The sequence below is a fragment of the Lactuca sativa genome, chromosome 9 (genome assembly GCF_002870075.4).
Source record: "Lactuca sativa cultivar Salinas chromosome 9, Lsat_Salinas_v11, whole genome shotgun sequence".
In the NCBI taxonomy this organism is placed as follows: Eukaryota; Viridiplantae; Streptophyta; class Magnoliopsida; order Asterales; family Asteraceae; genus Lactuca; species Lactuca sativa.
The window spans coordinates 209,528,874-209,542,129 of record NC_056631.2 but is presented as its reverse complement, the minus strand read 5'-3'; the positions used below and the strand labels follow the sequence as shown (position 1 = coordinate 209,542,129).

General features: G+C 34.5%; 1 long non-coding RNA gene across 1 annotated transcript; it reads left to right on the top strand.

The window, feature by feature from the left end:
• The first annotated feature begins 617 nt into the window (after positions 1 to 617).
• LOC111897657 (uncharacterized) lies at positions 618 to 4,005 on the top strand. The gene is made up of 3 exons (XR_002852347.3): positions 618 to 1,026; positions 2,045 to 2,113; positions 3,118 to 4,005. It is a non-coding gene; the product is annotated as an uncharacterized LOC111897657 (long non-coding RNA).
• The last annotated feature ends 9,251 nt before the right edge of the window (positions 4,006 to 13,256 follow it).

The following is a 13,256-nucleotide window of genomic DNA, read 5'->3' as shown; positions in this document are numbered from 1 at the left end:
CTAATAGCTTGATACCCATGTTATCGGTACCACCTGTCCTTCCAGAAAGACTTCTGATGATGAAGTGGCACACAAACTACCACACCGACGGGAGTTGGTTCTTTTTAAATTCGTCGATGCCTCTTAGTTTCTTTTGATAACCCATCTGGTACAGGGTTGAGATTATGTCATTAGGGCTTGGTGAGAAGAACTCTGTAGTGGGAGGATGTAACGACCCAAAAATTCTTCTATTAACAACGTTAGCCTCCGTTAATCGAATAATTATTCTTATAAATGATTTTTAGCTTGTATGTTTATAAGTTAAATAAAGAGGGTGTGAATTGATACCAAAAAAATAATTAGCCGATATATTTAACAAATATATATATATATATATATATATATATATATATATATATATATATATATATATATATATATATATATATATATATATATATATATATAAATGACAGAGGGGTTGAAATGTCATTAAAAGAAACTTGATTTATTAAGAAAATGGATATAGGGTTAAACGAATTAATTGGAAATAACTTGGGGGACTAAGAATGAAATTTTGTTATAACCTACATCATATTGAATCGATTCTTCTTTCACTTCCGTTTCCATTGAACGTGAATTATGAGCCGATCCAAAAGTCAATTTATGGACTTCGTTCTTGTGTGGTGTCGATTAGGAAGAAAAAAAAATAAAGCATGACCGATTGTGAGAGGAGTGTGAATCAAGTAAGGGCAAAAAAAAAAAAAAAAAAAAAAAAAAAAAAAAAAAAAAACGATAACTACTCCTCCCTTCGTTATGTGCGTCGTCAGTTGAAGGCCAAGAAGAAAAGGAAAAAAAAATCGATCCAACCCTTTTATCTGTGGGGTGCGTCGACTAGAAGAGGAAAGAAGAAGACGAGGGCAAGGGCAGTTTGCGAACGTCTGCAAGCGGGTCCTAATCGGCTTTGTGGTTGGGTATCGATCACCATAGCAGGGGCTGTGGCTACGATTTTCTTGGTTCAAACCTGTGAATTGATCACTCATCTTGGTAATTCCTTGAATCTCTTTTCTAATATGTTCACATCTCAATTGGGTTGTAATTGATTTCGATTTTGGGGTTGAATTGCTCCTCAATTGACTTCTTGTACATGATCTCAATCATACTGTACTGTATGATCGATTTTCAAATGTTCCCTTATGTATTGGAATTGGTATTCCTGAATTGATTCCAATCTTGGGGACAAATTGATTTGCTTTGGGGAAAATCTTGTTTTTCTTGTCTTCAAGTTTAGTGAATGATTTCCTGCATTGAATTTATGTTTTGAGGACCCTTTATAACCCTCAAAACAGCCACTGGAAGTTTTGATATGTGGATAATTATGTTGTTGTTTGAACTAGCAAAGATTGTATCAAAAAGTCTAGCTTGAAAGTCCTCACAACTCTTGGTAGTATTGTTTGTACTTTTGGTCTTCAAAACCATGACTTGGAGGCTGAACAACAAACTTGAAAACAATATAATGTGTGTCTAAAGTTCACTCAAAGTTCATCCCTATATGTATCTTGAAGGTGAACTAAGTCTTTATTGGTGTATGAAGATGTTTGGTGTTAAGTGTATAAGGGCATCTTACTTTCCAATCATCTTTTAGTCAATTCTTGGTTTTTTTTTCATAAACCACTTAATTTATGTCTTAATACCTTCATTCAAGCTTTTGTTGTGTTAATTCGTGTTTCTTTGATCTTTTGCCCAAGTCATAAATCATATGGTGATTTTTGGCAATTATTGGAAATTTGCACAACAACTTTGCCCTATCTTGCAATGGCTGTAGCTGCTAATCTGAGTAGAATTGGCCGATACCCCTCTCTTGATAAAATGTAGGAAATCAAGTCTAGTTTTCAAAAAGTCCGGATTCAACTCAATCAAAGTTACAGATTCTGTTTTATGACCAAAACATTGAACAGTGGTCAAGCTGTGATACTTAAAAAAATATGTAACCCAGTAAGAAATTAAAGGTTTTAATGAAACTTGGACCCCATTTTGATGATTGCTTGGTATGTGTGATTATTAGGTGAAAAATTGACAACTTCAAGAAGCGTCAAGGCTTGAATTAAAAAGAAGAACTCGCTTCAAACATAAGGTGAGTCGACAATTTTGTTGACTTTAGTACATAACCAAAAACCGCAACTCATAGGTGGATTGTTGATGCAAATTAGGATTCATGCTAGATTTCTGTGATAATTATTGAAAATATGTTGTTTGCATCTTATGTGTGGTTATTCTTTGGTAGCAGTTGCTATGGTGATATTCATGTTATGTGAACGTTGTAAATTGCATGCGGATATGTTGTTTCATGAATTTGTAGTTATATGCTAATGTATGGTGACATCTTAATGAACTTCATTACATGATAATTACTCGTTTAAGTTGTAAGAGTAATATGATTATTATGGTGTATGCATGCTTTTGCGGGGTATAACGGTGACATGGGTAGAACCTTGCAAGTCTAATGGGTTGAAAGAGCTTAAGCCACAACGGTGATTAGTTACACGAACTTTTCTAGATGGTCGTGTGACACGTGGTTCGTGTGCACCTCGGTGTACGGGAACTGGAGTGGTGATGGCTTTATGGTGTGGCCGGATCAAACATCACGTGGGAATCGAGAGGTATATCGTTGGAATTGGCACCGTTTGTACCGATCCTCAATGACACCGTAAAGTACTTGTACTTTGCAAGTCGGAGTAGCGAAAGTGGAAGTCTTGGGGTTGGTGTACTCGAGTGGAAGTCATGAGCCACTTAGAGCACTAAACTGGCTGAGCACACGAGTAGTGAACGGGGTTAAGTTGTTGGGTAGTCTCTCTGTAAGGAACCCCAAAATAGTTAATCGGTTGAATTAAATATCACATATAATAAACGGTAAATTAAATTATATGTGATAATCGGTTGAGTTAAGTTGAAAACTATATGATTGAATTAAATTAAGATATCATGTTATTTGTTTTTCTTGACTATGCTATTATCATGATTTGCATGGATGACCCTTTCGGGAATTGTGTGTTTTCTTTTTGGTTGTGTACAACTTGTCGGCTCACAAGGCGGTTACTGACACTTGTTTCTTTGTTGAATGTCATTTGATTGGTACAGGTAGCTTAGGAGCATAGCTTGGTGAGGTTTGGGTCCTTTTGGGTAGTTCCTTTTAATAAAGATGCCACCTTAACACGTTTGGTTTTTATTTTCCTTTGAACTCCTTTTTGCAATAATTAAATGGTTGAATGATGTTTATGAAAATGCTAACGTGTGGTTTTGAAAATGTTTTGAATTATAAAGAAACTAAGTCTTCCACTAACGTATTCTGTTAAATAAATGTTTTAAAAAGAAAAAAAATTATGGTGAAAATCACGACGTTACAGAGGAACCCTTAAATTGATAGCTTCCAAGAACTTTTCTTTGGTCAGAACGGCAAGAAAATCATCAGCAAGATTAGGATGGACCTCTTGAAGATTGTGAGATGGTTGGAAAGTAGTGAAAGCACATTTAAGCAGGGTTGGCAATGGAACAACTTATGTGAAGGAATTGAATGGTCCAAATAGCAGATGTTTTGAGAGAAATTGAATCATTAGCCTGTATGCATCGTTGTAAGAGGGATGATCGGCAAAGACAACTCTTTAATTGAGCGAGGCGATGGACGGCGATTGATCTTTAATGGTGGATTCTGAGCCGATGAGTTGAGCAGACCCATAGGCTTTCAACTGTTTCTTAGAGATGCTTGATTTCACCATGGTTGAAGGAAAAGATTTTTTCAAAACTTGCAAGAAAACTGTTTGAGCAAGAAGGGGGAAGAAGATGAAGATCGTCTTTAGGATTTCAGAAAGCATAAAGCAATCTTTGGAAGAAAAAAGGTTTTTATATGGCCGGATTTCAAAGAGTATTGTAATTGTTTTATATACAACTGTTAATGTAAAAAACCCTGGGTTTTTACCATTATCATATACAAATAAAATAATCCCAAAAGAAAAAGATATGGCTGAAAAATCGTAACATTTAATGTTTGTCAGACCCATGATCACACGATGGGAGAACGTGTGGTGAGGATTTTTATCTGTTGGAAAAATGGGTAGTTGAAACGGATTTGATAGCAAAATGACTGTGAGATGTGACCAATTGAGAAAAGTGATTTCTTTAAAGATTTCTCTTATGGAAGAACAATTTATTTGAATTATAGCCTAAAATAGGTCTGACTAAGGAAAGAGAATTTGAAAGAAATTGAAACGTTGTATACTACAAAATGAATGCTGTAAAGAATGTTTTTTTTTTATTTAATGAAGAACATTAAATAGCACACTAATGTCTCAATTTTTTATTTAAGAGATTGAGGAATCATTTATTGCAACTGTGGTTGAGGTAAGATGACTGCGGTGTCATATGTTGAGATTGCGGATGGACTGCGGATGGATTCAGGTTTTGATATTGTGGATGGACTACGGATGGATTCAGATGACTTCGGTGGCTTGAATTGGAGGAACGCTTGACAGGAAGTTATAAATAAAAGAAATAAAACACCCAAAGAATATATAGAGACTATATATGATTGCGGTATACTGGCTATACTAAAAAGATATATAATGAATATATAATTCTTGAACCGCAGTGAGGTGAATGCTTCATGATTTTTACATTGAAAAGAAAAGAAGCAATTCCTTCACACTTGAAGAACTGATGAGGTCTGTAGTATTTACCAATTCAAAAAGAATTGCGGGTATGGATTCATCATTCATAGCATTTCTAGAAAGGTAATTACTTTTTTATCATCAAGTGCTTTGGTAAAAACATCTGCTATTTCCTCACGAGTGGGAACAAAAATTAGTTCAATGTTACGTTTGACGATGTGATCCTTGATGAAGTGGTACCATAATTCAATGTGCTTCGTCTTCGAATGGTGAATAAGATTATGAGAAATCGCTATAGCACTTTTTGAGTCACAATAAATTGGTACCCGCAACATTCTGTATCCGTAATCCATGAGTTGAGTCTTCATCCATAGAACTTGGGAACAACAACTGGTTGCGGCCACATACTCAGCTTCTGCGGTAGACAACGAGACACAATTCTACTTCCTTGAAGACCAGTTGACTAGTCTTCCTCCTAGGAATTGGCATCCACCTAAAGTACGTTTTCGATATAAATCTACATCTAGCATGATCCACATCCATGAACGCTTGGAGGCTGAAGTCATTTCCTGTAGGGTATGCGAGGCCTAACGCTTTACTTCCTTTTAAGTATTTGAGAATTTGCTTGACTATGGCAAGTGAGATACTTTGGGATCCGCTTGGTACCTAGCACATAAGCCTGTTACAAAGACAATATATGGTCTGCTTGTAGTGAGGTATATCAAATATCCAATCATTCCATGATATTTTTTTGGTCAACTGATTCTCCGGTAGGATCAGCTGAACTCTTGTATCCAAAGGCCATCGGGACCTTAGCCGAGGAACAATTGTCCATTGAGAATTTCTTCAGCAGCTCAGAGGTATATTTCTCTTCATGGATGAATATCCCTTGAGGGACTTGTTTGAACTGAAATCCTAGAAAGAAATTAATCTCTCTATTCATGCTTATTTGGAATTTAGTAGTCATGAGCTTTGCAAAGTCATTCACCATACCCTGATCTGTGGATCCAAAGATGATATTATCCACATATGTTTGGACGAGCATTAAGTGATTACTATTTGTTCTTCTAAGCAAAGTGGGATCAATCACACCTCTTTTGTATCCATACGTGAAAAGAAACTCAGAAAGAGTCTCATACCATGCCCTTGGAGCCTGTTTAAGACCGTATACTGCTTTTTCTAGCTTGAAGTAGTGATTTGGAAATTCTTGACTTTCGAAGCCTGAAGGTTGTTTAAGACCGTATACTTCTTCCTTTAGTTCTCCGTTTAGAAAGGCACTTTTGGCATTCATTTGATGTATTTTGATATTCTAGCTAGGAAAATGCGTATTTCTTCCATTCTGGCTACATGGGCATAAGTTTCATCATATTGAACGCCTTCAAGTTGGTTGTACCCCTTTGCTACTAGCCTTGCTTTGTTTCTAACTACCGCACCCGACTCATCAAGCTTGTTTTTTGTATACCCATCTAGTACTAACGATTGTATGGCCTTTTGGCTTCGGTACTAGTTTCCAAAGTTGGTTTCTTTTAAACTCTGCTAACTCCTATTGCATTGCGGTGATCCAGTCGAGCTCCATGAGTGCTTCTTTAATGGTTCGAGGCTCAACTAAGGACATAAAAGCTACATAGTGGCAGCGGCACGTTAAATCACTAGAGGATCGAGTTTGTATACCTGCTGATGGCTTTCCAATGACTTGACCCGGTGGGTGATCCTTCTTCTAGATGTGAAGACAAGTTTGCTGGTGATCAGTAGCTGCGGTAGAGAGAATATCTTTAACCTCAGATGACTCTGCAGTAGGAGAAGGTAGTGATGGGTTTTAAGCACTATAATAATCCTATAGTGTACATACAACCCTAAATGTTGTGGATCTAAGTTTTCTCAAGTTATACATGCAATTTCATTTTATCCAAAGCATATACCCTAACTAGCATACAATTGGAGATATACAACATAAAAAATAGTTAGAAGAGTACCTCTTTGTTGTACCTTGTAGAACCTTTCCTTTCAAGAGCTTAGCACCTCAAGTGTGATGGCTCAAATGTGTCACAAAACACCAAGAACAAATGGAGGATTATGAGACAGAGGCTAGGAGGTACCAAAAATGGCTAGGGTTCTTCTTAGAACTCTTGTATATCGATTTTAGGGCTTAGGGGTTACATATATAGAGTAGAATTCCCAGGGTCACTTGTAAACCCTAATCCATTCACTTAGGCTTTTGATCCAATAAATCATTTGGACTAACACTTCATGGACTCTCACATAAGCTTAGTCCATCCCTAATCAATCATGGATCATTAGCCCAAACTATAATCCACCCGTGTTCATTTAATCAGTCTCTTTTGATCACTAAATTAATTCTTGATCAATACCAATTAAATATCATGATTTCTCAATTAATATATTATTCTTATAATATATTAATAAATCACAAATAACCTCTTTCTCAAATATCCTTCCTATCAAATTGATCCGGTGAATGCAACCCAAATGGACCATGCTATCATCGGGTCAAGTACATATCAATTATAGTTATGGGCTTAGACATCTAATCCAAGAGTCTCCCACTTGCATAAGTCTAATAACTATAACTGCAACTACGACTTCAAAATACCGACTAGCAATCATAGCTCTCAAAAGCCGCTATCAACTCTGATCAATAATGCATCCTTTAGATAAGGGATTAAATATTCCTCCGTTCTACAAGATATAGTATGGACTGAGACATGGATTATAATCATTCTCTTTGTCCATGTGTTGTTTCTTGATTTCCGATTTATGACGACTGACTAATTTAACAAATCAAATCAGTCCAGGCTTGGCCAAACCCTTAGGGTGTCATCACTGAATCATTGAGGGGTGCAAATATATCGCTTTTATCCCACTTTGGGTAAAAGGAACGGATAAACTTTGACTCATATGCTTGTACTATTTACTCATTGAATCACACACAACAATATGTTTTATAACATCAAGTTACTGATGCGTTTACGTATTATTAATGCGCGACAAACTCATATGTCTCCATTTCAAGAATATAAGATATTATCGTCTCACAATCACTCATGATGAAATCCATGAATTGATTCAAGTGTGCGTAGGTTTAATCCAATACTCAAATCTTATTACAGGAGTACTCATGAACACTGCAACAAACTTGTGCGATGTATAAATACCTAGACAATTTACAGTCTGATTCGTGATAGTCTTACCTCATTACTTACTCCTAAAGTATGACTGACTGTGGATGTTAGAATAATCTCATTATTCGGGAAGTAAAACATTCAAAGTGAAACACAACAATAATCGAAACCAATATGGTCTCAATACTTTTGAATATAAATATAACACTTATAATTTAATCACCATATTGATTACACATTATTCATTGTATAATGTTTCGACTAATCAACTTAACACTTGAAAAAAATAGTCATCCCATGCTCTTAGCATGCACAATATGTTCACTTAGGTGAAATAGATGTATCATAATGAACCATCAAGTTAAGAACTTTATACCTCCAAAAGCATTCCTAATTGGTGATGGTTCTGGATCCACAAGCTTCAACCACACCAATGCAACTTCCAAGAGCTCTTCGTCCTCTAAGATCACCAAAAACACTCTCAAAGATCACTTCCAAGCTCAAAACACTCAAATAGCAATTAGGGTTTCGTTCTCAGGGTTTAGAGAGGTAGAGGTTGGTCATAAAAAGGTCCAAGGGCAACTTAAGGTGTTTAAATAGGGCTCAAACACTAAAAATTAAGGTTTTTACCATATGGTTGTATGCCTTGCATACTCCACGTGCACCCTGTGTATGTGGCTACCTCCACGATCATCGTTTCGACCCAGTACGCGCACCGTACCCCTAGCGTACGCCCAACATACTGGGTCAGGGACCAAAATGCATGAATTTTAACTTAAGGGAAAAAGGGAAAAATACATGAAATGCAAATGTTATAGAAATAGGGTTGGAGTTGAAACATTATTTGCATCATCTTTAACAACATTTTGGTAAAAAAAAAATAAAGCTAGGCTGGAAATGGCCTAAGTGAAGACAATTAATGGATTTATTTCTTTTGGTTAAATTCATGCTTTTAACACTTAAAATAAGATACGTTCATATCACATCCATATAACATTTAAAGTGCGCTTATTGAGTCCTGTTTTGTAATTGTTGTCATTTTTATGCATATAGATACAATAATTATACTATTCATTTACATCATAATGGTTTCAAACTTTCACATGTCACTTTTAATCCCTTAAGTTTTACGTTTATTTATTTCCAGTCTTTATGAATTGATTCGGTATATTATAAATATAATAATAAGTAATTATAATATTATATTATATAATAAAATGATATTAGTTAATAATATACAAATAATTTACTTAATTGTACTTTATAATAATATATTTTGTAAAGTTTTTACAATAAAAATGATTGTAAACAAAATTGTAAAAAGTTAGTAAGTTGAAGGGTGTTTTTGACGATCTATATAAGTTACAAACAAAGAACATATTTTTTCATGTATGGAGTGGTGTAATAATAGAGATGAAATATTGTTTACCTCATTTTTTTACACAAAATTAATGAAAAAAATAGTTTGGGTTGGAAAATATCTAAGTTACGATAATGAAAGAATTTGTCAATGTAGGAATAGCCCACTTGGTAGAGGTGAAAGCCTCTTAGGCAGGAGGTCTCGGGTCTCCTTGGGTTTAAATCCGGACATAAAAAAACTAATTAACTTGGTGAATTGAACATCTAACCACTAACCATCCATTAAAAAAAAATGATAATGAAATAGTTTATTGTGTATGGTTAAATTAATGCATTTAGCACTTAAACTAAGATACATTCATATCACATGAATATAGTAGTTAAAGTGAGATTATTAAATTTTATTTTATAATTATTGTCAATATTTAGTATGATGCATGATACATTCATATCACATGAATATAATAGTTAAAATGAGATTATTAAATTGTATTTTATAATTATTGTCATTGGTATGATGCATTTGATTTCAAACTCTTAAAGAACATAGAAAAACTGTTTTATCTTTTCTTATGAATTATTATTATAAAAGCTATTAATTTTACCACTTTTTAATAATTTAGATCAAAATTTTTTTGTTAGGTAAAAACCATAAGTTTAAAAAAATCTTTCATCTTTAACCTATTATTAGGCCATCCCAATATGAAAAGCTGACATATCGATCTTTTTTGATGTGGATGGTGATTGGAATCTTCACATCAACCTATTTAGAAAAAAAACCAAAAGGAATTTAGGAATAATAAAATTATTAAAAAATAATATAAGAGTAATTTTGTAACTTTACATCACCTTCATTTATTAAACCAAAAATAATTATCTTATATAGATAGAAAACTCCTTAATTAATGGAACAATTACCATAAAAAGGCCTTAAACTAACCCTAGTCGTCCAAGTCCATTGTGTGAGGACATGTTGCATTGGTTCCCTTTTTGCTATCGGCCAAGAAAGAGAAATCTGGAGGGGAGGGGCTGTGCGATCGGAAGAGAAGATGATGAAGGGAAGTGAGGCTGAAATCCAGTAGGAAGAAGAAAGGGGTGCCTGCTGGTGTCGATTTTGAGGTAAGTAGGCATTCTGTTTCATCATGTATCATTAGTTGCCATCAACGACCAATTAACCATAGTTGCAAGTATGTTTTTCTTGTGTTTTGATTTTTGTTTGATGCCAATCGATTCCAATTTTCAACCACGCTTCCATCATTGACTTATGTTGAGGGTTTTTTTTATTTTCTTTCCATTAATTTCTATAGAGGGTTGTATATAAAATAGTAAACCATTTTTGTAGAAATTCCAGCTTTTACAAATTCATGTTCGTTGTGCACTTACAATTCTAATCTATTGAACTCAAAATTTGATATTCTTTGTCAACAAATTAATTTTCTGTGTTGTGCTTATGCAAAACTACAAAAGAGTACAACAGGCTATTCGGGCAAAATTTTCAGCTCAAATTGTTATTTCTTATTTTCTGCTGGAGGATATGATTGTTCAAACATTTAAGAATGCTTAGAATTTTGTTTTCATGGCAGAATTCTCACATATTGTAAATGCCTAGAATTTGATTTCATGATATTCTGATAGAATATAACTTTTTTTTTATCAAAGATAGATTTTAATGGTTGTAGATAGGAAATGATTTTACTAAAATTCACTTGGTTCTAAATTTCACATGGATATTGGCAAAGTGGATTTTGATTACAAAAAAGTTATTTAAGCACATTTTGTAATGTATTCTGTCAGAATTTATTTATATAAACGCATTCTATTAGAAGGTTTTTTGAGAATGTTTGAATGGTATTTAAGTACATTATGTATTCTGTTAGAATTTATTTATATAAATGCATTCTGTTAGAATGTCTTTTGAGAATGTTTGTTAACAACAAGTACGTTTGTTTAACGGGTAATACTAAGTAATACTAACTAGTAACATATCTTATTCTTTCAGAATGGCATGGAGAAGAATTCAATATTGATCATACAAGAGAAATATTTGAAATCGAGTTCAACAACAAGTCTATTAGAATATGTATAACTATATTTAAAATGTATAAGGATTTTAGTCTGTAAGAATATGTATGAATTTGTATTTAAGTTCGGATGTATAAGAATATATTAGAATGTTTGTTATTTTTAACCATCTGATTCAAGAATTTTGTTTTTCTTCAATAATATTCTATTAGAATAAATTTCTAAAAGAGCATCATTCTAATAAAAAATATTCTGACAGAATAAAATTGGTAAAAATTAAAATTGAATTAACTAAAAAATTCAGATTTTTTTTTTAAATTAGGAGAATTAGTCAACCCTAAAAACTCGAAAATTTCCTTTTATAAATGTAGTTAATTGTCCAAAATACCCTTTTGCTAAAAATTGTGTGATTATATGGTACATGTTACCCCATTGTAATATCATACACTCTCAAATCATATCCATTGATTAATCTCATCCGTTGGTCCAAATCTGTGCATTGTGGCACTCCAAAGTAACGACCAAGATAGGAGTTTTATGGATCAACTACCCTCAAAATACTGAAATGGGACAGATCTAGGTCCTTGGAACCCTTTTTGCTCATAAAGTCTCCACCTTTGGGACTTAAACCCTAGAAATGGCTCATGAACACCAAATCAACTATCAATGGAAAGTTTTGAACTTTTTACCTCTAAGTGGAACTCCTTTCTCTGTAGATCTCAGATCCAAGTCCTGATTCCAAGCCTTGATCTCCACAAGCACTTCCCCTTCTTCTTCTCTAACACACAAAAGCAAAATAGCTCAAATCACACACTTATAAGCTTTAGGACATAGGAAAACTCTCTTAGGGTTTCTCTCTGTAACAATGGAGGCTGAGGATAAGACTATAACATCCCTTTTATAGTGCACAACAATTAATTAGGGTTTTGAGTCTGGGCCGATTACGCCCAGCGTAGCCCATTGTACGCCAGCGTACTCCATCGAGTCCGCATCCAAATAAGGCGCATCAGTACGCGCAACATACTCTTCAGTACCCCCATCGTACTCATTTGCTTCATTATTCCTTTTAAGGGCTAAATGAGACAACTTGGAAAAGAATAAGGGTTTGAGAGCTTACCTGAATTTCGGGATGTTAGAAAATTCAAACCCTGAATTTAGTACTGATATACCTATCCAGGGGGAGAATCCTATTCCGAACATTGAGTAACATGCAAACTCCCAGGGGGAGAATGAGCATGAAAATAATGACTCTGACGTTCAATCGGAATTTGGACCTAGCTTATGATCCAAACTACCCACCATTAACCAAATGGACAAAAGATCATCCCAAGACTCAAGTCATCACAGCACCAACTTCAGGAGTTCTCATGAGAGCTCAAATAAAAGTGAATCAGACTGCATTATTTTCAAAGATGGAATTTTGCATGTTCAATTCATTCATCTCCAAAATTGAGCCGAAGAATGTAAAGATTGCTCTTGATCACTCTGATTGGGTGCAAGCTATGTAGGAAGAGCTTAATGAGTTCTAACACAACAAACTATGGAGATTGATTCCAACTCCAAAGGATGCTTCTATAATTGATATGAAATGGGTGTTTTAGAACAAGCTTGAAAATGAAGGAAATGTCATCCTGAAAAAAGCTTGGTTAGTTGTTAAAGGATAATGCCAGGAAAAAGGATTTGACTACGAAGAGACATTGACACCAGTTGTTAGGCTAGAATTTGTTAGCATTTTCTCGCCTATGCGGCTCATAAGAACTTTGAAGTCTATCAGATGCATGTAAAATGTGCCTATCTAAATGGTAAGTTATAGGAAACGGTCTATGTGGAGCAGCCACTAGGTTTCGTAAATGAGAAGTATCCAAACCATTGCTACATTTTGGATAAGATTGTGTATCGTTTAAAACAAGCTCCTCGAGCATGGTATGAAACCCTTACTCGATTCTTAAAACAATCAAAGTTTAAACAAGGCTCGGTCGAACCAACCTTCTTTCATAAGAAGGATGGTGACCATCTGATGATCGTCCAAATCTATGTTGATGGTACCATTTTTGGATCAACAAATTCTATATTGACTATTGAATTCTAAAAGTTG